A 22,356-nucleotide genomic window follows, 5' to 3' on the forward strand; every position below is an offset into this window, starting at 1 on the left:
AAGATGAAGAAATAAAGGCATCCAAACTGGAAATGAAATGAAAGAAGTAAAATCATTTTTCTTTCCAGATGATATAATCTTATATTTGAAAATAAAGACTCCACTCACACACACACAAAAATCATTATAACTGATGAACAAATTCTGCAAAGTTGCAGATAAACATCAACAAACAAAAATAAGTAGCATTTTTATATGCAAACAGTGAACAATCTGAAAATGAAATAAAAAATGAAATCCCATTTACAATAGCCAGACATAAAATAAAATACTGAGGAATTAACCAAAGAAGTGAAATATCCTTATAATAAAAACTATAAAACACTGATGAAAGTAATTGAAAAGGACACCAAAAATTGAAAAATATTCTATCTTCATGGATTAGAAGAATCAATATTATTAAAATGTCCATACTATCCAAAGCAATCTATAGATTCAATCCAATCCTGATTAAATAACAGGCACATTCTTCACAGAAATAGAAAAGAACATTTTTAAAATTTAATTTTAAATTTTAAAATTTAAATGGAATTACAAAAGACCCAGAATAGCCAAAGCTATCCTAAGGGGGAAAATAAAGCTGAAGGAATTGCATTACCTGACATCAAATTATTCTACTGAGCTATAGTAACTAAAAAGCATGGTACTGGCATAAAAAGAGACAAATAGACCAATGGAAAAGAATAGAGAACTCTGAAACAAATCCGCACGCCTACAATGAATTCATTTTTGAGAAAAGTGTAAAGAACATACACTAGGGAAAAGATAGTCTCTTCGATAAATGGTACCAGGGAAACTGAATATTTATATACAAAAGAATAAAGCTAGACGCTTGTCTCTCACCATATACAAAAATCAAATCAAAATGAATTAAAGACTTAAATGCAAGACAACAAACTATGAAACTACTACAATAAAACCTTGGAGAAACTCTTTCGGATGTTAGTTTGGGCAAAATATGTTTGAAAAATATCCCATGACCACAGGCTATCAAAGCAAAAATGAACAAATTTAATTACAAAAGTTAAAAAGCTTCTGCACAGCAACAGATACAATTTAAAAAGTGAAAAGGCAACCTAAATAATGGGAGAAAATATTTGCAAACTAGTCATCTCACAAGGGATTGATTAATAACCAGAATATATGAGGGGCTCAAACAACTCTAAAAAAAAATCTAATAGTTTGATTTTTTTTAGAAAATGGAGCAGAAGATTAAAATAGACATTTCTCAAAAGAAATAAAATGGCGCATAGGCATTTGAAAAGGTGCTCAGTATCACTGATGATCAGAGAAACGCAAATCAACACAAATCAAAACTACAATGAGATATTATCTCAGCCTAATTAAAATGGCTTATATCCAAAAGACAAGCAATAGCAAATTCTGTCAAGGATGTGGAGAAAAGGGATCTCTCAAACACTGTTGGTGGGAATGTAAATTGGTACAACTGCTATGGAGAATAGTTTTGAGTTTCCTCCAAAAAGTAAAAATAGAGCTTCCATATAATCCAGTAATTGCATTACTGGGTATATACCAAAACAAATGAAATTATTATATTGAAGAGATATTTACCCTCCCATGTTTGTTGTAGCACTGTTTATAATAGTTAAGATTTTGGTAAGTTACACGAGGAAGTGGCTCAAATGCCCATGTTCCCCATTCCTGCCAATCTGCCTTCTCTCCCTGAGCTTGCACCCATGGTCTCATGGGGAGTTCCCCATGATCAGTTGACAAAGAAAGGGAAGACAAGGGTTTGGTTTACAGATGGCTCTGCATGATATGCAGGCACCACCCAAAAGTGGACAGCTGCAGCACTACAGCACCTTTCTGTAACATCCCTGAAAAACAGTGGGGAAGGGAAATCTTTCTGGTGTGCAGAACACTGAGTAGTGCACCTGGTTACACAGTTTGGAAGGAGAATGAGAGAAGAATTCAGCCAATGGTCTGGCTGAATGATCAGGGACTTTGAAGAAGCATGATTGGAAAATTAGTGACAAATAAACTTGGGGAGGAGGTACCTGGATGGATGTCTCTGAGTGGTCAAAAACTGATAAGATATTTGTATTTCAGTGCTCACCAAAGGATGACATCAGCAGAGAAGTATTTTAATAATCAAGTGGATAGAAGGACTTGTTCTGTGGACACCACACAGCCTCTTTCCCCAACAACTCCTGTCATTGCCCAGTAGGCCCATGAACAAAATGGCCATGCTGGTAGTGATGGAAGTTATGCATGGGCTTAGCAACATGGACTTCCACTCACTAAGAGTGACCTGGCTATGGCCACTGCTGAGTGTCAGATTTCCCAGGAGCAGAGACCAACACTGAGCCCTCCATATGGCACAATTCCTCTGGGTGATCACAATTCCTCTGGCAAGCTACTTGGTGGCAGGATGATTATTTTGGACATCTTCCTTCAGGGAAGGAGCATCAACTTGTCCTCACCAGAATAGACACTAACTCTGGATATGGGTTTCCGTATTCTGCAGGCAATGCTTCTGACAAGAGTACCATCTGTGGACTCACGGAATGCCTTATCTACCATCATCATATTCCACGTAGCATTGCCTCTGACCAAGGCACTCACTTTATGGCTAAAGAATTGAATTGAAGCAGTGGGCTTGTGCTCATGGATTTCACTGGTTTTACCATGTTCCCCATCACCCTGAAGCAGCTGGTTTGATAGAACGGTGGAATTACCTTTTGAAGTCACAATTACAATGCCAACTAGGTGACAGTACTTTGTAGGGCTGGGGCAAAGTTCCCAAGAAGGCTGTGTATGCTCTGAATCAACATCCAATATATCACCATTTCTCCCATGTCCAGGATTCACTGGTCCGGGAATCAAGGAGTGGAAGTGGAAGAGTCACCACTCACCATAACCCCATTTTTGGTTCCTGTTCCCATGACATTAGGTTCTGCTGGTCTAGAGGTCGTAGTTCCAGAGGGAGGAATGTTACCACAGGAGACACAACAATATTTCTATTAAACTGGAAGTAAGATTGCCACCTGGACACTTTGGGCCCCTCCTACCTCCAAGTCAACAGGCTAAGAAGGGAGTTACAGTATTGACGGGAGTGATTTATTTATTTATTTATTTATTTATTTATTTATTTATTATTATTATTATAGTTTAAGTTCTAGGGTACATGTGCATAACAGGCAGATTTGTTACATATGTATACTTGTGCCATGTTGGTGTGCTGCACCCATCAACTGGTCAGCACCCATCAACTCGTCATTTACATCAGGTATAACTCCCAATGCAATCCCTCCCCACTACCCCCTCCCTATGATAGGCCCCGGTGTGTGATGTTCCCCTTCCCGAGTCCAAGTGATCTCATTGTTCAGTTCCCACCTATGAGTGAGAACATGCGATGTTTGGTTTTCTGTTCCTGTGATAGTTTGCTAAGAATGATGGTTTCCAGCTGCATCCATGTCCCTACAAAGGACACAAACTCATCCTTTTTTATGGCTGCATAGTATTCCATGGTGTATATGTGCCACATTTTCTTAATCCAGTCTGTCACTGATGGACATTTGGGTTGATTCCAAGTCTTTGCTATTGTGAATAGTGCTGCAATAAACATACATGTGCATGTGTCTTTATAGCAGCATGATTTATAATCCTTTGGGTATATACCCAGTAATGGGATGGCTGGGTCATATGGTACATCTAGTTCTAGATCCTTGAGGAATCAACATACTGTTTTCCATAATGGTTGAACTAGTTTACAATCCCACCAACAGTGTAAAAGTGTTCCTATTTCTCCACATCCTCTCCAGCACCTGTTGTTTTCCTGACTTTTTAATGATTGCCATTCTAACTGGTGTGAGATGGTATCTCATTGTGGTTTTGATTTGCATTTCTCTGATGGCCAGTGATGATGAGCATTTTTTCGTCATGATTGTATATTTAGAAAACCCCATTGTCTCAGCCCAAAATCTCCTTAAGCTGATAAGCAACTTCAGCAAAGTCTCAGGATACAAAATTAATGTGCAAAAATCACAAGCATTGTTATACACCAGTAACAGACAAACAGAGAGCCAAATCAGGAATGAACTTCCATTCACAATCGCTTCAAAGAGAATAAAATATCTAGGAATCCAACTTACAAGGGATGTAAAGGACCTCTTCAAGGAGAACTACAAACCACTGCTCAGTGAAATAAAAGAGGACACAAACAAATGGAAGAACATACCATGCTCATGGATAGGAAGAATCAATATAGTGAAAATGGCCATACTGCCCAAGGTTATTTATAGATTCAGCATCAGTTGAAACAATCACATAGCTTTTGTTCTTCATTCTGTTGATATGTTGTATTACGTTGATTGATTTGCATATATTGAACCTTCCTTGCATCCCTGGGATAAATATCACTTGGTCATTATGAATGATATTTTCTGTCTGTTATTGAGATGGTTTGTTATTGAATTTGGTTTGCTAGAATTTGTTGAGAATTTTTATATCAATATTCATTAGTTATATTAATCAATAGTTTTCTTTTTATGATCTGTCTCAGTCTGATTTTATCATTAGGGTAATATTGGCCTTTTATAATAAATTTAGAAGTATTCCCTACTCCTCTATTTCTGAGAATAGTTTGAGTGGAATTGGTATTATTTATTCATTACATGTTTGGTAGAATTCAGCAGGGAAGCCATTGAATCCCAGGTTTCCTTAACTTGGAGAATTTTTTTTAAAATTATTATTATTATTATTATTATGCTTTAAGTTTGGGATACACACGCAGAATGTGCAGGTCTGTTATATAGGTATACACATGCCATGGTAGTTTGCTGCACCCATCAACCCATCACCTACATTAGGTCTTTCTCCTAATGCTATCCCTCCCCTAGCCCCTCACCCCCTGACAAGCCCCAGTGTGTGATGTTCCCCTCCCTATATCCATGTGTTCTATTTGTTCAACTCCCACTTATGAGTGAGAATATGTGGTGTTTGGTTTTCTGTTCCTGTGTTAGTTTGCTGAGAATGATTGTTTCCAGCATCATCCATGTCCCTGCAAAGGACATGAACTCATCCTTTTTTTATGGCTGCATAGTATTCCATGGTGTATATGTGCCACATTTTCTTTTTTTTTTTTAAATTTATTTATTATTATTATACTTTAAGTTGGAATCAACCCAAATGTCCATCAGTGACAGATTGGATTAAGAAAATGTGGCACATATACACCATGGAATACTATGCAGCCATAAAAAAGGATGAGTTTGTGTCCTTTGTAGGGACATGGATGCAGCTGGAAACCATCATTCTTAGCAAACTATCACAAGAACAGAAAACCAAACATCGCATGTTCTCACTCATAGGTGGGAACTGAACAATGAGATCACTTGGACTCGGGAAGGGGAACATCACACACCGGGGCCTATCATGGGGAGGGGTGAGGGGGGAGGGATTGCACTGGGAGTTATACCTGATGTAAATGACGAGTTGATGGGAGAATTTTTATTATAGTTTTCATCCCATTACTTCGTATGTGTCTTTTCAGGATTTGGATTTCTTTATAATTTAATCTTGGTAGGTTGTATGTGTCTAGAAATTTATGCATTTTTTCTAGGATCTTCAATTTATTTGCATGTAGTTACTCATAGTAACCAATAATAATATTTTGAATTTCTACTGTATTGGTTGTAATATCTGTGTTTTCACCTCTTATTTTATTTATTTCAGCTTTCTTCTGTTTTCTTAGTCCAGCTAATAATGGTTTGTCAATTTTGTTTATCTTTCTGAAAAACAAACTTTTTGTTTCATTGGCCACTTTTATTGCTTTCTTCATTTTAATTTTATTTATATGTGCTATGATCTTTATTATTTAGTTTCTTCTACAAACTTTGGGTCTGGTTTGCTCCTACTTTTCTAGTTAATTTGAATTATTTCATTGTTTATTTGAAGTTTTTCTTCTCTCTTGATATAAACTTTTAGCTCTAAACTTCCCTCTTAATACTTTTTTATTGCCTTATCTCAGATGTTTTGTTATGTTGTCTTTCTGTTATCAGCTGTTTCAAGAATTTTTAAAATTTTCTTCTTAATTTCTTTATTGACCCACTGATCATTCAGGAGCATATTGTTTAATTTTGATGTGATTTTGTCATTTCCAAAATTCCTCTTATTATGGATTTGTTGTTTTATTCCATTGTAGTCAGAGAAGATGTTTGATATTATTTCAATTTTTGAATATTTTAAGACTCGTTTGGTGACATAATATATGGTCTATTTTTGAGAATGATCCATGTTCTCAGGAGAAAAATGTGCATTCTGTAGCAGTTGGCTAAAATGTTCTGTAAATATCTATTAGGTTTATTTGGTTTATCGAGCAGATTAAGTATGATGTTTGTTTGTTAAGTTCCTGTGTGGAAGGTCTCCCCAGTGCTGAAATTGGGTTGTTAAAATGTCCAACTATTATTGTATTATGGTCTATTTCTCTCTTTAGCTATAATATTTGCTTAATATGTGTAGGTTCTCCAGTGTGGGGTGCATATATATTTACAATTATTAAATGCTCTTGCCTAATGGGCCCTGCCAAGACCAGCTAGATCTTGGATACCCTAACCCAGTGATGCTAGAGGAATTAAAGACACACACAGAAATATAGAGTGTGGAGTGGGAAATCAGGGGACTCACAGCCTTCAGAGCTGACAGCCCCAAACAGAGATTTACCCACATATTTATTGACAGCAAGCCAGTGGTAAACATTGTTTCTGTAGATTATAGGTTAACTAAAAATATTCCTTATGGGAAACAAAGGGATGGGATCTGGCTAGTTATCTGCAGCAGGATCACATCCTTAAGGCACAGATCGTTAATGCCATTGTTTGTGGTTTAGGAACACCTTTAAGCGGTTTTCTGCACTGGGTGGGTCAGGTGTTCCTTGCCCTCATTCCAGTAAACCCACAACCTTCATCATGGGCATCATGGCCACCACGAACATGTCACAGTGCTGCAGAGATTTTGTTTATGGCCAGTTTTGGGGCCAGTTTATGGCCAGATTTGGGGGCCTATTCCCAACAGGCCCCTATATCACTGTATAGCAACCTTCTTTGTCACTTCTTACAGTTATTTTTTTCTTTGAATCTATTACGTTTTTTGTAAATATAACTACTACTGCTGCTCTTTTCAGTTTCCATTGACATGGAATATCTTTGTCCATCCCTTTATTTCCAGTCTATGTGTGACTTTGTATGTGATGTGCATTTCCTGTAGGCAACAGATCATTGGGTCTTTTTCTTTATCCATCTAATCACTCTATGTGTTTTGATTGGAGAGTTTAGCCCATTTACATTCAATATTGTTATTGATAAGTACAGACTTACATCCAACTTTTTATTATTTGTTTTCTGGTTGTTTCATGGTCTACTCTTCCTTCTTTCTTTCCTTATTTTTTTCTTTTAGTAAAGATTATTCTCTGTAGTGGTATATTTTAATTATTTTCCTTTTATTTTTTGTGTATTTTTTGGAATGTTTTTCGATTTGAAGTTGAAATGAGGCTTACAAATACTATTTAATAACCCATCATTTTAAATCGATTGCATAAAAAAATAAACAAAGAGAAATCTAATAAAATTTCTATATTTTAACTGCATTTCCCCAGGTTTTTATTTGTTGTTGTTTATTGTTGTTGTTGATATTTGTATCTTGTTGTAGAGTTTATGTCTTGAAAAGTTGTTGTAGTTATTTTTTTGATTCATTTATCTTTTAGTTTTTCTACTTAAGATGAGTAGTTTATACATCTCAAGCAGTGTCATGATAATCTGTGTTTTCCTCCGTACTTAATATTTTCAGTAAGTTTTGGAACTTCAGATGTTTTCTTGTTGTTCATTAACAATCTTTTCTTTTAGATTGAATATCTCCCATTAGAATTTCTTGTAAGGGGCTGGACACAGTGGCTCTCGCCTGTAATCCCAGCACTTTGGGAGGCTGAGGCGGGTGGATCATGAGGTCAGGAAGTCAAGACCAGCCTGGCCAACATAGTGAAACCCCGCCATTACTAAAAATACAAAAAATTAGCTGAGCGTGGTGGTGGGCACCTGTAATCCCAGCTACTCAAGAGTCTGAGGCAGGATAATTGCTTGAACACAGGAAGCAGAGGTTGCAGTGAGCTGAGATCACACCATTGCACTGCAGCCCAGGTGACAGTGTAAGATTCCATCTCAAAAAAAAAAAAAAAAAAAAAAAATTATTGTAGGGCAGGTCTGATGACATCCCTCAGCTTTTGTTGGTCTGGAAAAGTCTTTATTCCTCCTTCATATTCAAATAATATTTTCAACAGGTATAGTATTTTAAGATAAAAATTTCTTTTTCTTCAACACTTTAAATATGACATGCTACTGTCACCTGGCCTGTAAGGTTTCCATTGAGAAGTCTACCGTCAGAAGTATTGGCACTCCATTGTATATCATTTGTTTCTTTTCTCTTGCTTCTTGGGAGTTTGATTATTAAATGAATTAAGGTAGTCTACATTGGGTTAAATCTGCTGGTGTTCTATAAGCTTCTTGTACTTGAATATTAATATATTTCTCTAGGTTTGAGAAGTTTTCTTCTAAAATTCTTTTGAATAAATGTTCTACACCTATCTCTTCCTCTCCCTCTTGTTTAAGGCCAGTAACTCTGATATTTGCCCTTTTGAGGCCACTTTCTCCGTCTTATAGAAATGCTTAATTCTCTTTACCTTGTCTTTGTCTCCTCTTTGTATTTTCTAATAGTCTCTCTTCAAGCTCACTAATTCTTTCTTCTGCTTGATAAATTCTGCTACTGAGATACCCAGATGCATTTGTTAGTATGTCAATGGCATTTTTACTCCAGAATTTCTGTTTGATTTTTTAAAATTATTTTGATTTCTTTGTCAAATTTATCTGATAGAATATTGAATTCCTTCTCTGTGTAGTCTTGAATTTATTGTCATTTCCTCAAAAGAATTATTCTGAATTATTTGTCTACAAGGTCACATATATCTGTCTCTCCAGGATTTCTCCTTAGTGCCTTATTTAGTTTGTTTTTGATGCTGTGTTTTCCTGTGTGGTCATGATGTTTGTAGATGTTTGCTAGGATTTGAACATTCACTGAAAATTAGCTATTTATTGTAGTCTTTGCAGTTTGGGCTTGTTTGCACCTGTGCTCCTTGGAAGGGCTTTTCAGGTACTCAAAGGTACTTGCATGTTGTAATATTAGTGATATATATATATATATCATGGAGCAACTTAAGCTCAGTAATGCTGTGATTCTTGCAGACTCACAGGGGTGCCTCATTTGACATCTTTCTTGATATGTGGAAAAATTATCTGGATCACTATTTGAAAGCTCTTGCCTTTTCCATTACTTTTCCATTACTTCTTTCCAAACATACAGATTATCTTTGTGTTGAGTCACCTAGAGCTGGGGGAGGGGTGACACAAGCCCCCCTGTAGCCAGCAATACTGGTACCAAGGCCCGCTGTAACCACTTTGTGGCTACCACATATGTTTGCTCAAGGTCCTAGGGCTCTACTTTTAAGAAGTGCTGAAGCCAGTCAGTCTTAATGTTCTCTTCAGGGCTGTGAGTTCCTCCAGGCCTCACGCAGGTTCAGAGGTGCCATCCTGAAACCAGGGACTAGAACCAAAAACCTTAGAAATCTACCTGGTTCTCTCTTTAACTGCAGCTAAACTGGCACTCAAATTACAAGATAAAATATTTCCCATTCTTACTACTCCTTTCCATGGGCAGAGAATCCTCTCCCCATGGCCACCACCAGCACAGGCCCAAGAGAGTATTGCTAGACTGATGCTGATATTCACTTAAGGCCTAAGGGCTCTACAGTCAGCTTGTGTTTAATGTTGACAGGCCTGAGACTCACACTATAGGACAGTGGGTTGCCCTCTCATCCAATAAAGGTCTGTAAATACTCTCCCAGAGTCAAGGTCTGGAATCAATGTCCCCAAGAGCCTTCTTGGTGCACTACCCACTGTTGCAAAGTTGGTACTTGAGGTGCAATACTAAGCTCCCATTACTGTTCCTTCTGCTGTTCTAAAGCAGAAGGAGTGTCTCATCACAGCCATCTTACTGTGAATGTACTGCCTCTTACATGAAGCCAGCATGACTCAGAGTCTCACCCAAGACCCATGGTATGCTACCTGGGTATTTCTGCTGGATATTCAGGGCCCAAGGATCCTTTATTAAGCAGATGGTGAATTCTGTCAGGATTGGGCCCTTCCCTTCAAGACAGTACCTTCTCCTCTGGCTCAGGGTGCTTCTATTATAGACATGTCATATTGGAGCTGGTGCCTGGAAAACAGGCCTCACAAGGCTGTCTAGTGTCCTAACCTGCTGTAGCTGAGCTGGTATCTTACTTGGAAGAAAAAGACCATTTTATTTATTCCTCTCATAACCTCAAGTGGAAGAAATGAATCTTTTTTGGTGTGGTTTGTGCTGTACTGCCTGGAATTAAGAGAGAGGTGGTTCAAGCAATTCTTTGGCCTCCGTGTCTCACAAGGTGATGTGCTCCCTAAGTCCACTGGCTCTGAGCAGAGCTCAGCACAAAGGCATGCCTAGGATTTGTAGTCCTTGTGGCCCAGACTGCCTTTAAGGTTTATTTAGATCCCCAAAACATTTAGCCCATGGTGGTGAGGTTTGTTGAAACTGAATCCTGACTCATGGGATGGGCAATTCCCTCTTTGCAAGGGCTCATCTAAATGATGTCTGCATGAGTATCACCTTAGTCCAGTCCAGTTTTTCTTTCTGCCATGACAGGTATATTAGTCTGTTTTCATGACACTGATAAAGATATATCTGAGAGTGGGCAATTTACAAAAGAAAGAGGTTTAATGGACTCACAGTTTCACGTGGCTGGGGAGGCCTCACAATCATGGTGGAAGGTAAAAGGCACATCTCACATGGCAGCAGACAAGAGAAAAAGCTTGGGCAGGGAAACTCTTATTTATAAAACCATCAGATCTCGTGAGACTTATTCACTATCACAAGAACAGCATGGGAAAGAACCACATCCATTATTCAATTACCTCCCACCAGGTCCCTCATATGATACATGGGAATTTTGGCAACTACAATAAAAAATGAAATTTGGGTGGGGTCACAGCAAAACCATATCTGCAGAGCAGCTTTGAGTTTCAGATTTCATCTCCACTTCTCATGGCCACTGCCAGAACATGGGAAAGAGATGGTGTTGGCATTTCATGATGGCCTTTTTCTACCCTCTTCAGTGCCTATTTTAGGGATATGAAGTTAAAATCAGGTACTGTGATGGCTCACCTGATTTTTAATTCTTATGAAGGTGTTTTTGTGTAGATAGTTGTTTAATTTGGTGTTCCTGATAGGGGAATAATTGGTGGAATCTTCTATTTGGTCATCTTGTTTTGCCCCCTCTTTCCTTTTGTTCATTTTGGGTTAAATTTTGTATGTGCATAGGGTAAAAATTCAACTTTACATTTTTGCTTATGGATATTGAGTTTTCCCAGTTCAATTTCTTGGAAAGGGTGTTGCTTTTCTCATGTAATGGTCCTACTTAAAGTTTATTTTGCTTTTTTTAATTTGTATATTAGTTTATTTCATCACATTTGGAACATTTTCAACCATTATTTCTTCAAATAAACTCTCCGTATCTTTCTTTGTTCTTATTTTAGTATTCTCATAATGTATATACTGGTCCACTTGATGGGGTCCTGTAAGTCCCTTAGGCTATTTTCATTTTTTTAAAAATCATTTTGAAAATTATTCCTCGGCTGGGCATGGTGGCTCACACTTATAATCCCAGCACTTTGGGAGGCTGAGGTGGGCAGATCACGAGGTCAGGAGTTTGAGACCAGCCTGACCAACATGGGCAAACCCTGTCTCTACTAAAAATACAAAAATTAGCTGGGTGTGGTGGCGCACACTTATAATCCCAGCTACTCCGGAGGCTGAGGCAGGAGAATCACTTGAACCTGGGAAGCGGACATTGTAGTGAGCCAAGATCATGCCATTGCGCTCCGGTCTGAGCAACAGAGCAAGACTCCGTCTCAAAAAAAAAAAAAAAAAAAAATTATTCCTGGAGTACCTTGTCCTAAGTTAACCAATTTGTACCTTTGCAAATCTGCTCTTTATGCCCTCTAATTAGTTTTTTTCATATGGTTATTGTATTTTTCAACTCAATAATTTGTTTTATTCTTTTTAATAATTTTTCTTTGTGGGTATTATATTTTGTTCCCATTTTTTCTGGTTTTCTCTATTCCTTTGTTTATATTTTCCTTTTGCTTCAAATGTGTAGCCTATTCCAGACCATTGTTTTAGGGTCTTTTTATTGTACATACAATGTCTATGGGGTTCTTTTCTGTATCTTGTCCATGTTCATTTAAGGACAGTTTTGGAAATTTAATTTGTTCCTTGATGTGGGCCATGGGTTTTGTTGTTGTTGTTGTTGACTTTTTGCATACCTTGTGAATTCTGTTTAAAAGTACATATTCAAAAAAAACAGCTACCTTTTTTAGCCTTTCTATGCTTAGCAGGGAATGTTCTGAGTCTTGGAATTAGCCTAGGGATAAGGCTTGAGTTCTTCTCAGTTCCTTTTTTTTTTTTTTTTTTTTGGAAAATAAATGCTTTTTATTGGTAGTGAATGGCTATGTATGCACTCTATATAGTAATAAATAGGCCACAAACCATTAAAACATATTTAAATATCCCATCTCTTCTATAATTTAATATCTACCATTTTCTTTCTTTTTTTAAAAATTTATTTATTACTATTATACTTTAAGTTGTAGGGTACATGTGCATAACGTGCAGGTTTGTTACATATGTATACTTGTGCCATGTTGCTGTGCTGCACCCATCAACTCGTCATTTACATCAGGTATAACTCCCAATGCAATCTCTCCCCCCTACCCCCTCCCCATGATAGGCCCCGGTGTGTGATGTTCCCCTTCCTGAGTCCAAGTGATCTCATTGTTCAGTTCCCACCTATGAGTGAGAACATGCGGTGTTTGGTTTTCTGTTCTTGTGATAGTTTGCTAAGAATGATGGTTTCCAGCTGCATCCATGTTCCTACAAAGGGCACAAACTCATCCTTTTTTATGGCTGCATAGTATTCCATGGTGTATATGTGCCACATTTTCTTAATCCAATCTGTCACTGATGGACATTTGGGTTGATTCCAAGTCTTTGCTATTGTGAATAGTGCTGCAATAAACATACGTGTGCATGTGTCTTTGTAGCAGCATAATTTATAATCCTTTGGGTATATACCCAGTAATGGGATGGCTGGGTCATATGGTACATCTAGTTCTAGATCCTTGAGGAATCGCCATACTGTTTTCCATAATGGTTGAACTAGTTTACAATCCCACCAACAGTGTAAAAGTGTTCCTATTTCTCCACATCCTCTCCAGCACCTGTTGTTTCCTGACTTTTTAATGATTGCCATTCTAACTGGTGTGAGATGGTATCTCATGGTGGTTTTGATTTGCATTTCTCTGATGGCCAGTGATGATGAGCATTTTTTCGTCATGATTGTATATTTAGAAAACCCCATTGTCTCAGCCCAAAATCTCCTTAAGCTGATAAGCAACTTCAGCAAAGTCTCAGGATACAAAATTAATGTGCAAAAATCACAAGCATTGTTATACACCAGTAACAGACAAACAGAGAGCCAAATCAGGAATGAACTTCCATTCACAATCGCTTCAAAGAGAATAAAATATCTAGGAATCCAACTTACAAGGGATGTAAAGGACCTCTTCAAGGAGAACTACAAACCACTGCTCAGTGAAATAAAAGAGGACACAAACAAATGGAAGAACATACCATGCTCATGGATAGGAAGAATCAATATAGTGAAAATGGCCATACTGCCCAAGGTTATTTATAGATTCAGCATCAGTTGAAACAATCACATAGCTTTTGTTCTTCATTCTGTTGATATGTTGTATTACGTTGATTGATTTGCATATATTGAACCTTCCTTGCATCCCTGGGATAAATATCACTTGGTCATTATGAATGATATTTTCTGTCTGTTATTGAGATGGTTTGTTATTGAATTTGGTTTGCTAGAATTTGTTGAGAATTTTTATATCAATATTCATTAGTTATATTAATCAATAGTTTTCTTTTTATGATCTGTCTCAGTCTGATTTTATCATTAGGGTAATATTGGCCTTTTATAATAAATTTAGAAGTATTCCCTACTCCTCTATTTCTGAGAATAGTTTGAGTGGAATTGGTATTATTTATTCATTACATGTTTGGTAGAATTCAGCAGGGAAGCCATTGAATCCCAGGTTTCCTTAACTTGGAGAATTTTTTTTAAAATTATTATTATTATTATTATTATGCTTTAAGTTTGGGATACACACGCAGAATGTGCAGGTCTGTTATATAGGTATACACATGCCATGGTAGTTTGCTGCACCCATCAACCCATCACCTACATTAGGTCTTTCTCCTAATGCTATCCCTCCCCTAGCCCCTCACCCCCTGACAAGCCCCAGTGTGTGATGTTCCCCTCCCTATATCCATGTGTTCTATTTGTTCAACTCCCACTTATGAGTGAGAATATGTGGTGTTTGGTTTTCTGTTCCTGTGTTAGTTTGCTGAGAATGATTGTTTCCAGCATCATCCATGTCCCTGCAAAGGACATGAACTCATCCTTTTTTTATGGCTGCATAGTATTCCATGGTGTATATGTGCCACATTTTCTTTTTTTTTTTTAAATTTATTTATTATTATTATACTTTAAGTTGGAATCAACCCAAATGTCCATCAGTGACAGATTGGATTAAGAAAATGTGGCACATATACACCATGGAATACTATGCAGCCATAAAAAAGGATGAGTTTGTGTCCTTTGTAGGGACATGGATGCAGCTGGAAACCATCATTCTTAGCAAACTATCACAAGAACAGAAAACCAAACATCGCATGTTCTCACTCATAGGTGGGAACTGAACAATGAGATCACTTGGACTCGGGAAGGGGAACATCACACACCGGGGCCTATCATGGGGAGGGGTGAGGGGGGAGGGATTGCACTGGGAGTTATACCTGATGTAAATGACGAGTTGATGGGAGAATTTTTATTATAGTTTTCATCCCATTACTTCGTATGTGTCTTTTCAGGATTTGGATTTCTTTATAATTTAATCTTGGTAGGTTGTATGTGTCTAGAAATTTATGCATTTTTTCTAGGATCTTCAATTTATTTGCATGTAGTTACTCATAGTAACCAATAATAATATTTTGAATTTCTACTGTATTGGTTGTAATATCTGTGTTTTCACCTCTTATTTTATTTATTTCAGCTTTCTTCTGTTTTCTTAGTCCAGCTAATAATGGTTTGTCAATTTTGTTTATCTTTCTGAAAAACAAACTTTTTGTTTCATTGGCCACTTTTATTGCTTTCTTCATTTTAATTTTATTTATATGTGCTATGATCTTTATTATTTAGTTTCTTCTACAAACTTTGGGTCTGGTTTGCTCCTACTTTTCTAGTTAATTTGAATTATTTCATTGTTTATTTGAAGTTTTTCTTCTCTCTTGATATAAACTTTTAGCTCTAAACTTCCCTCTTAATACTTTTTTATTGCCTTATCTCAGATGTTTTGTTATGTTGTCTTTCTGTTATCAGCTGTTTCAAGAATTTTTAAAATTTTCTTCTTAATTTCTTTATTGACCCACTGATCATTCAGGAGCATATTGTTTAATTTTGATGTGATTTTGTCATTTCCAAAATTCCTCTTATTATGGATTTGTTGTTTTATTCCATTGTAGTCAGAGAAGATGTTTGATATTATTTCAATTTTTGAATATTTTAAGACTCGTTTGGTGACATAATATATGGTCTATTTTTGAGAATGATCCATGTTCTCAGGAGAAAAATGTGCATTCTGTAGCAGTTGGCTAAAATGTTCTGTAAATATCTATTAGGTTTATTTGGTTTATCGAGCAGATTAAGTATGATGTTTGTTTGTTAAGTTCCTGTGTGGAAGGTCTCCCCAGTGCTGAAATTGGGTTGTTAAAATGTCCAACTATTATTGTATTATGGTCTATTTCTCTCTTTAGCTATAATATTTGCTTAATATGTGTAGGTTCTCCAGTGTGGGGTGCATATATATTTACAATTATTAAATGCTCTTGCCTAATGGGCCCTGCCAAGACCAGCTAGATCTTGGATACCCTAACCCAGTGATGCTAGAGGAATTAAAGACACACACAGAAATATAGAGTGTGGAGTGGGAAATCAGGGGACTCACAGCCTTCAGAGCTGACAGCCCCAAACAGAGATTTACCCACATATTTATTGACAGCAAGCCAGTGGTAAACATTGTTTCTGTAGATTATAGGTTAACTAAAAATATTCCTTATGGGAAACAAAGGGATGGGATCTGGCTAGTTATCTGCAGCAGGATCACATCCTTAAGGCACAGATCGTTAATGCCATTGTTTGTGGTTTAGGAACACCTTTAAGCGGTTTTCTGCACTGGGTGGGTCAGGTGTTCCTTGCCCTCATTCCAGTAAACCCACAACCTTCATCATGGGCATCATGGCCACCACGAACATGTCACAGTGCTGCAGAGATTTTGTTTATGGCCAGTTTTGGGGCCAGTTTATGGCCAGATTTGGGGGCCTATTCCCAACAGGCCCCTATATCACTGTATAGCAACCTTCTTTGTCACTTCTTACAGTTATTTTTTTCTTTGAATCTATTACGTTTTTTGTAAATATAACTACTACTGCTGCTCTTTTCAGTTTCCATTGACATGGAATATCTTTGTCCATCCCTTTATTTCCAGTCTATGTGTGACTTTGTATGTGATGTGCATTTCCTGTAGGCAACAGATCATTGGGTCTTTTTCTTTATCCATCTAATCACTCTATGTGTTTTGATTGGAGAGTTTAGCCCATTTACATTCAATATTGTTATTGATAAGTACAGACTTACATCCAACTTTTTATTATTTGTTTTCTGGTTGTTTCATGGTCTACTCTTCCTTCTTTCTTTCCTTATTTTTTTCTTTTAGTAAAGATTATTCTCTGTAGTGGTATATTTTAATTATTTTCCTTTTATTTTTTGTGTATTTTTTGGAATGTTTTTCGATTTGAAGTTGAAATGAGGCTTACAAATACTATTTAATAACCCATCATTTTAAATCGATTGCATAAAAAAATAAACAAAGAGAAATCTAATAAAATTTCTATATTTTAACTGCATTTCCCCAGGTTTTTATTTGTTGTTGTTTATTGTTGTTGTTGATATTTGTATCTTGTTGTAGAGTTTATGTCTTGAAAAGTTGTTGTAGTTATTTTTTTGATTCATTTATCTTTTAGTTTTTCTACTTAAGATGAGTAGTTTATACATCTCAAGCAGTGTCATGATAATCTGTGTTTTCCTCCGTACTTAATATTTTCAGTAAGTTTTGGAACTTCAGATGTTTTCTTGTTGTTCATTAACAATCTTTTCTTTTAGATTGAATATCTCCCATTAGAATTTCTTGTAAGGGGCTGGACACAGTGGCTCTCGCCTGTAATCCCAGCACTTTGGGAGGCTGAGGCGGGTGGATCATGAGGTCAGGAAGTCAAGACCAGCCTGGCCAACATAGTGAAACCCCGCCATTACTAAAAATACAAAAAATTAGCTGAGCGTGGTGGTGGGCACCTGTAATCCCAGCTACTCAAGAGTCTGAGGCAGGATAATTGCTTGAACACAGGAAGCAGAGGTTGCAGTGAGCTGAGATCACACCATTGCACTGCAGCCCAGGTGACAGTGTAAGATTCCATCTCAAAAAAAAAAAAAAAAAAAAAAAAATTATTGTAGGGCAGGTCTGATGACATCCCTCAGCTTTTGTTGGTCTGGAAAAGTCTTTATTCCTCCTTCATATTCAAATAATATTTTCAACAGGTATAGTATTTTAAGATAAAAATTTCTTTTTCTTCAACACTTTAAATATGACATGCTACTGTCACCTGGCCTGTAAGGTTTCCATTGAGAAGTCTACCGTCAGAAGTATTGGCACTCCATTGTATATCATTTGTTTCTTTTCTCTTGCTTCTTGGGAGTTTGATTATTAAATGAATTAAGGTAGTCTACATTGGGTTAAATCTGCTGGTGTTCTATAAGCTTCTTGTACTTGAATATTAATATATTTCTCTAGGTTTGAGAAGTTTTCTTCTAAAATTCTTTTGAATAAATGTTCTACACCTATCTCTTCCTCTCCCTCTTGTTTAAGGCCAGTAACTCTGATATTTGCCCTTTTGAGGCCACTTTCTCCGTCTTATAGAAATGCTTAATTCTCTTTACCTTGTCTTTGTCTCCTCTTTGTATTTTCTAATAGTCTCTCTTCAAGCTCACTAATTCTTTCTTCTGCTTGATAAATTCTGCTACTGAGATACCCAGATGCATTTGTTAGTATGTCAATGGCATTTTTACTCCAGAATTTCTGTTTGATTTTTTAAAATTATTTTGATTTCTTTGTCAAATTTATCTGATAGAATATTGAATTCCTTCTCTGTGTAGTCTTGAATTTATTGTCATTTCCTCAAAAGAATTATTCTGAATTATTTGTCTACAAGGTCACATATATCTGTCTCTCCAGGATTTCTCCTTAGTGCCTTATTTAGTTTGTTTTTGATGCTGTGTTTTCCTGTGTGGTCATGATGTTTGTAGATGTTTGCTAGGATTTGAACATTCACTGAAAATTAGCTATTTATTGTAGTCTTTGCAGTTTGGGCTTGTTTGCACCTGTGCTCCTTGGAAGGGCTTTTCAGGTACTCAAAGGTACTTGCATGTTGTAATATTAGTGATATATATATATATATCATGGAGCAACTTAAGCTCAGTAATGCTGTGATTCTTGCAGACTCACAGGGGTGCCTCATTTGACATCTTTCTTGATATGTGGAAAAATTATCTGGATCACTATTTGAAAGCTCTTGCCTTTTCCATTACTTTTCCATTACTTCTTTCCAAACATACAGATTATCTTTGTGTTGAGTCACCTAGAGCTGGGGGAGGGGTGACACAAGCCCCCCTGTAGCCAGCAATACTGGTACCAAGGCCCGCTGTAACCACTTTGTGGCTACCACATATGTTTGCTCAAGGTCCTAGGGCTCTACTTTTAAGAAGTGCTGAAGCCAGTCAGTCTTAATGTTCTCTTCAGGGCTGTGAGTTCCTCCAGGCCTCACGCAGGTTCAGAGGTGCCATCCTGAAACCAGGGACTAGAACCAAAAACCTTAGAAATCTACCTGGTTCTCTCTTTAACTGCAGCTAAACTGGCACTCAAATTACAAGATAAAATATTTCCCATTCTTACTACTCCTTTCCATGGGCAGAGAATCCTCTCCCCATGGCCACCACCAGCACAGGCCCAAGAGAGTATTGCTAGACTGATGCTGATATTCACTTAAGGCCTAAGGGCTCTACAGTCAGCTTGTGTTTAATGTTGACAGGCCTGAGACTCACACTATAGGACAGTGGGTTGCCCTCTCATCCAATAAAGGTCTGTAAATACTCTCCCAGAGTCAAGGTCTGGAATCAATGTCCCCAAGAGCCTTCTTGGTGCACTACCCACTGTTGCAAAGTTGGTACTTGAGGTGCAATACTAAGCTCCCATTACTGTTCCTTCTGCTGTTCTAAAGCAGAAGGAGTGTCTCATCACAGCCATCTTACTGTGAATGTACTGCCTCTTACATGAAGCCAGCATGACTCAGAGTCTCACCCAAGACCCATGGTATGCTACCTGGGTATTTCTGCTGGATATTCAGGGCCCAAGGATCCTTTATTAAGCAGATGGTGAATTCTGTCAGGATTGGGCCCTTCCCTTCAAGACAGTACCTTCTCCTCTGGCTCAGGGTGCTTCTATTATAGACATGTCATATTGGAGCTGGTGCCTGGAAAACAGGCCTCACAAGGCTGTCTAGTGTCCTAACCTGCTGTAGCTGAGCTGGTATCTTACTTGGAAGAAAAAGACCATTTTATTTATTCCTCTCATAACCTCAAGTGGAAGAAATGAATCTTTTTTGGTGTGGTTTGTGCTGTACTGCCTGGAATTAAGAGAGAGGTGGTTCAAGCAATTCTTTGGCCTCCGTGTCTCACAAGGTGATGTGCTCCCTAAGTCCACTGGCTCTGAGCAGAGCTCAGCACAAAGGCATGCCTAGGATTTGTAGTCCTTGTGGCCCAGACTGCCTTTAAGGTTTATTTAGATCCCCAAAACATTTAGCCCATGGTGGTGAGGTTTGTTGAAACTGAATCCTGACTCATGGGATGGGCAATTCCCTCTTTGCAAGGGCTCATCTAAATGATGTCTGCATGAGTATCACCTTAGTCCAGTCCAGTTTTTCTTTCTGCCATGACAGGTATATTAGTCTGTTTTCATGACACTGATAAAGATATATCTGAGAGTGGGCAATTTACAAAAGAAAGAGGTTTAATGGACTCACAGTTTCACGTGGCTGGGGAGGCCTCACAATCATGGTGGAAGGTAAAAGGCACATCTCACATGGCAGCAGACAAGAGAAAAAGCTTGGGCAGGGAAACTCTTATTTATAAAACCATCAGATCTCGTGAGACTTATTCACTATCACAAGAACAGCATGGGAAAGAACCACATCCATTATTCAATTACCTCCCACCAGGTCCCTCATATGATACATGGGAATTTTGGCAACTACAATAAAAAATGAAATTTGGGTGGGGTCACAGCAAAACCATATCTGCAGAGCAGCTTTGAGTTTCAGATTTCATCTCCACTTCTCATGGCCACTGCCAGAACATGGGAAAGAGATGGTGTTGGCATTTCATGATGGCCTTTTTCTACCCTCTTCAGTGCCTATTTTAGGGATATGAAGTTAAAATCAGGTACTGTGATGGCTCACCTGATTTTTAATTCTTATGAAGGTGTTTTTGTGTAGATAGTTGTTTAATTTGGTGTTCCTGATAGGGGAATAATTGGTGGAATCTTCTATTTGGTCATCTTGTTTTGCCCCCTCTTTCCTTTTGTTCATTTTGGGTTAAATTTTGTATGTGCATAGGGTAAGAATTCAACTTTACATTTTTGCTTATGGATATTGAGTTTTCCCAGTTCAATTTCTTGGAAAGGGTGTTGCTTTTCTCATGTAATGGTCCTACTTAAAGTTTATTTTGCTTTTTTTAATTTGTATATTAGTTTATTTCATCACATTTGGAACATTTTCAACCATTATTTCTTCAAATAAACTCTCCGTATCTTTCTTTGTTCTTATTTTAGTATTCTCATAATGTATATACTGGTCCACTTGATGGGGTCCTGTAAGTCCCTTAGGCTATTTTCATTTTTTTAAAAATCATTTTGAAAATTATTCCTCGGCTGGGCATGGTGGCTCACACTTATAATCCCAGCACTTTGGGAGGCTGAGGTGGGCAGATCACGAGGTCAGGAGTTTGAGACCAGCCTGACCAACATGGGCAAACCCTGTCTCTACTAAAAATACAAAAATTAGCTGGGTGTGGTGGCGCACACTTATAATCCCAGCTACTCCGGAGGCTGAGGCAGGAGAATCACTTGAACCTGGGAAGCGGACATTGTAGTGAGCCAAGATCATGCCATTGCGCTCCGGTCTGAGCAACAGAGCAAGACTCCGTCTCAAAAAAAAAAAAAAAAAAAAATTATTCCTGGAGTACCTTGTCCTAAGTTAACCAATTTGTACCTTTGCAAATCTGCTCTTTATGCCCTCTAATTAGTTTTTTTCATATGGTTATTGTATTTTTCAACTCAATAATTTGTTTTATTCTTTTTAATAATTTTTCTTTGTGGGTATTATATTTTGTTCCCATTTTTTCTGGTTTTCTCTATTCCTTTGTTTATATTTTCCTTTTGCTTCAAATGTGTAGCCTATTCCAGACCATTGTTTTAGGGTCTTTTTATTGTACATACAATGTCTATGGGGTTCTTTTCTGTATCTTGTCCATGTTCATTTAAGGACAGTTTTGGAAATTTAATTTGTTCCTTGATGTGGGCCATGGGTTTTGTTGTTGTTGTTGTTGACTTTTTGCATACCTTGTGAATTCTGTTTAAAAGTACATATTCAAAAAAAACAGCTACCTTTTTTAGCCTTTCTATGCTTAGCAGGGAATGTTCTGAGTCTTGGAATTAGCCTAGGGATAAGGCTTGAGTTCTTCTCAGTTCCTTTTTTTTTTTTTTTTTTTTGGAAAATAAATGCTTTTTATTGGTAGTGAATGGCTATGTATGCACTCTATATAGTAATAAATAGGCCACAAACCATTAAAACATATTTAAATATCCCATCTCTTCTATAATTTAATATCTACCATTTTCTTTCTTTTTTTAAAAATTTATTTATTACTATTATACTTTAAGTTGTAGGGTACATGTGCAT

This window comes from Macaca mulatta, chromosome X (assembly GCF_049350105.2).
Source record: "Macaca mulatta isolate MMU2019108-1 chromosome X, T2T-MMU8v2.0, whole genome shotgun sequence".
NCBI lineage: Eukaryota > Metazoa > Chordata > Mammalia > Primates > Cercopithecidae > Macaca > Macaca mulatta.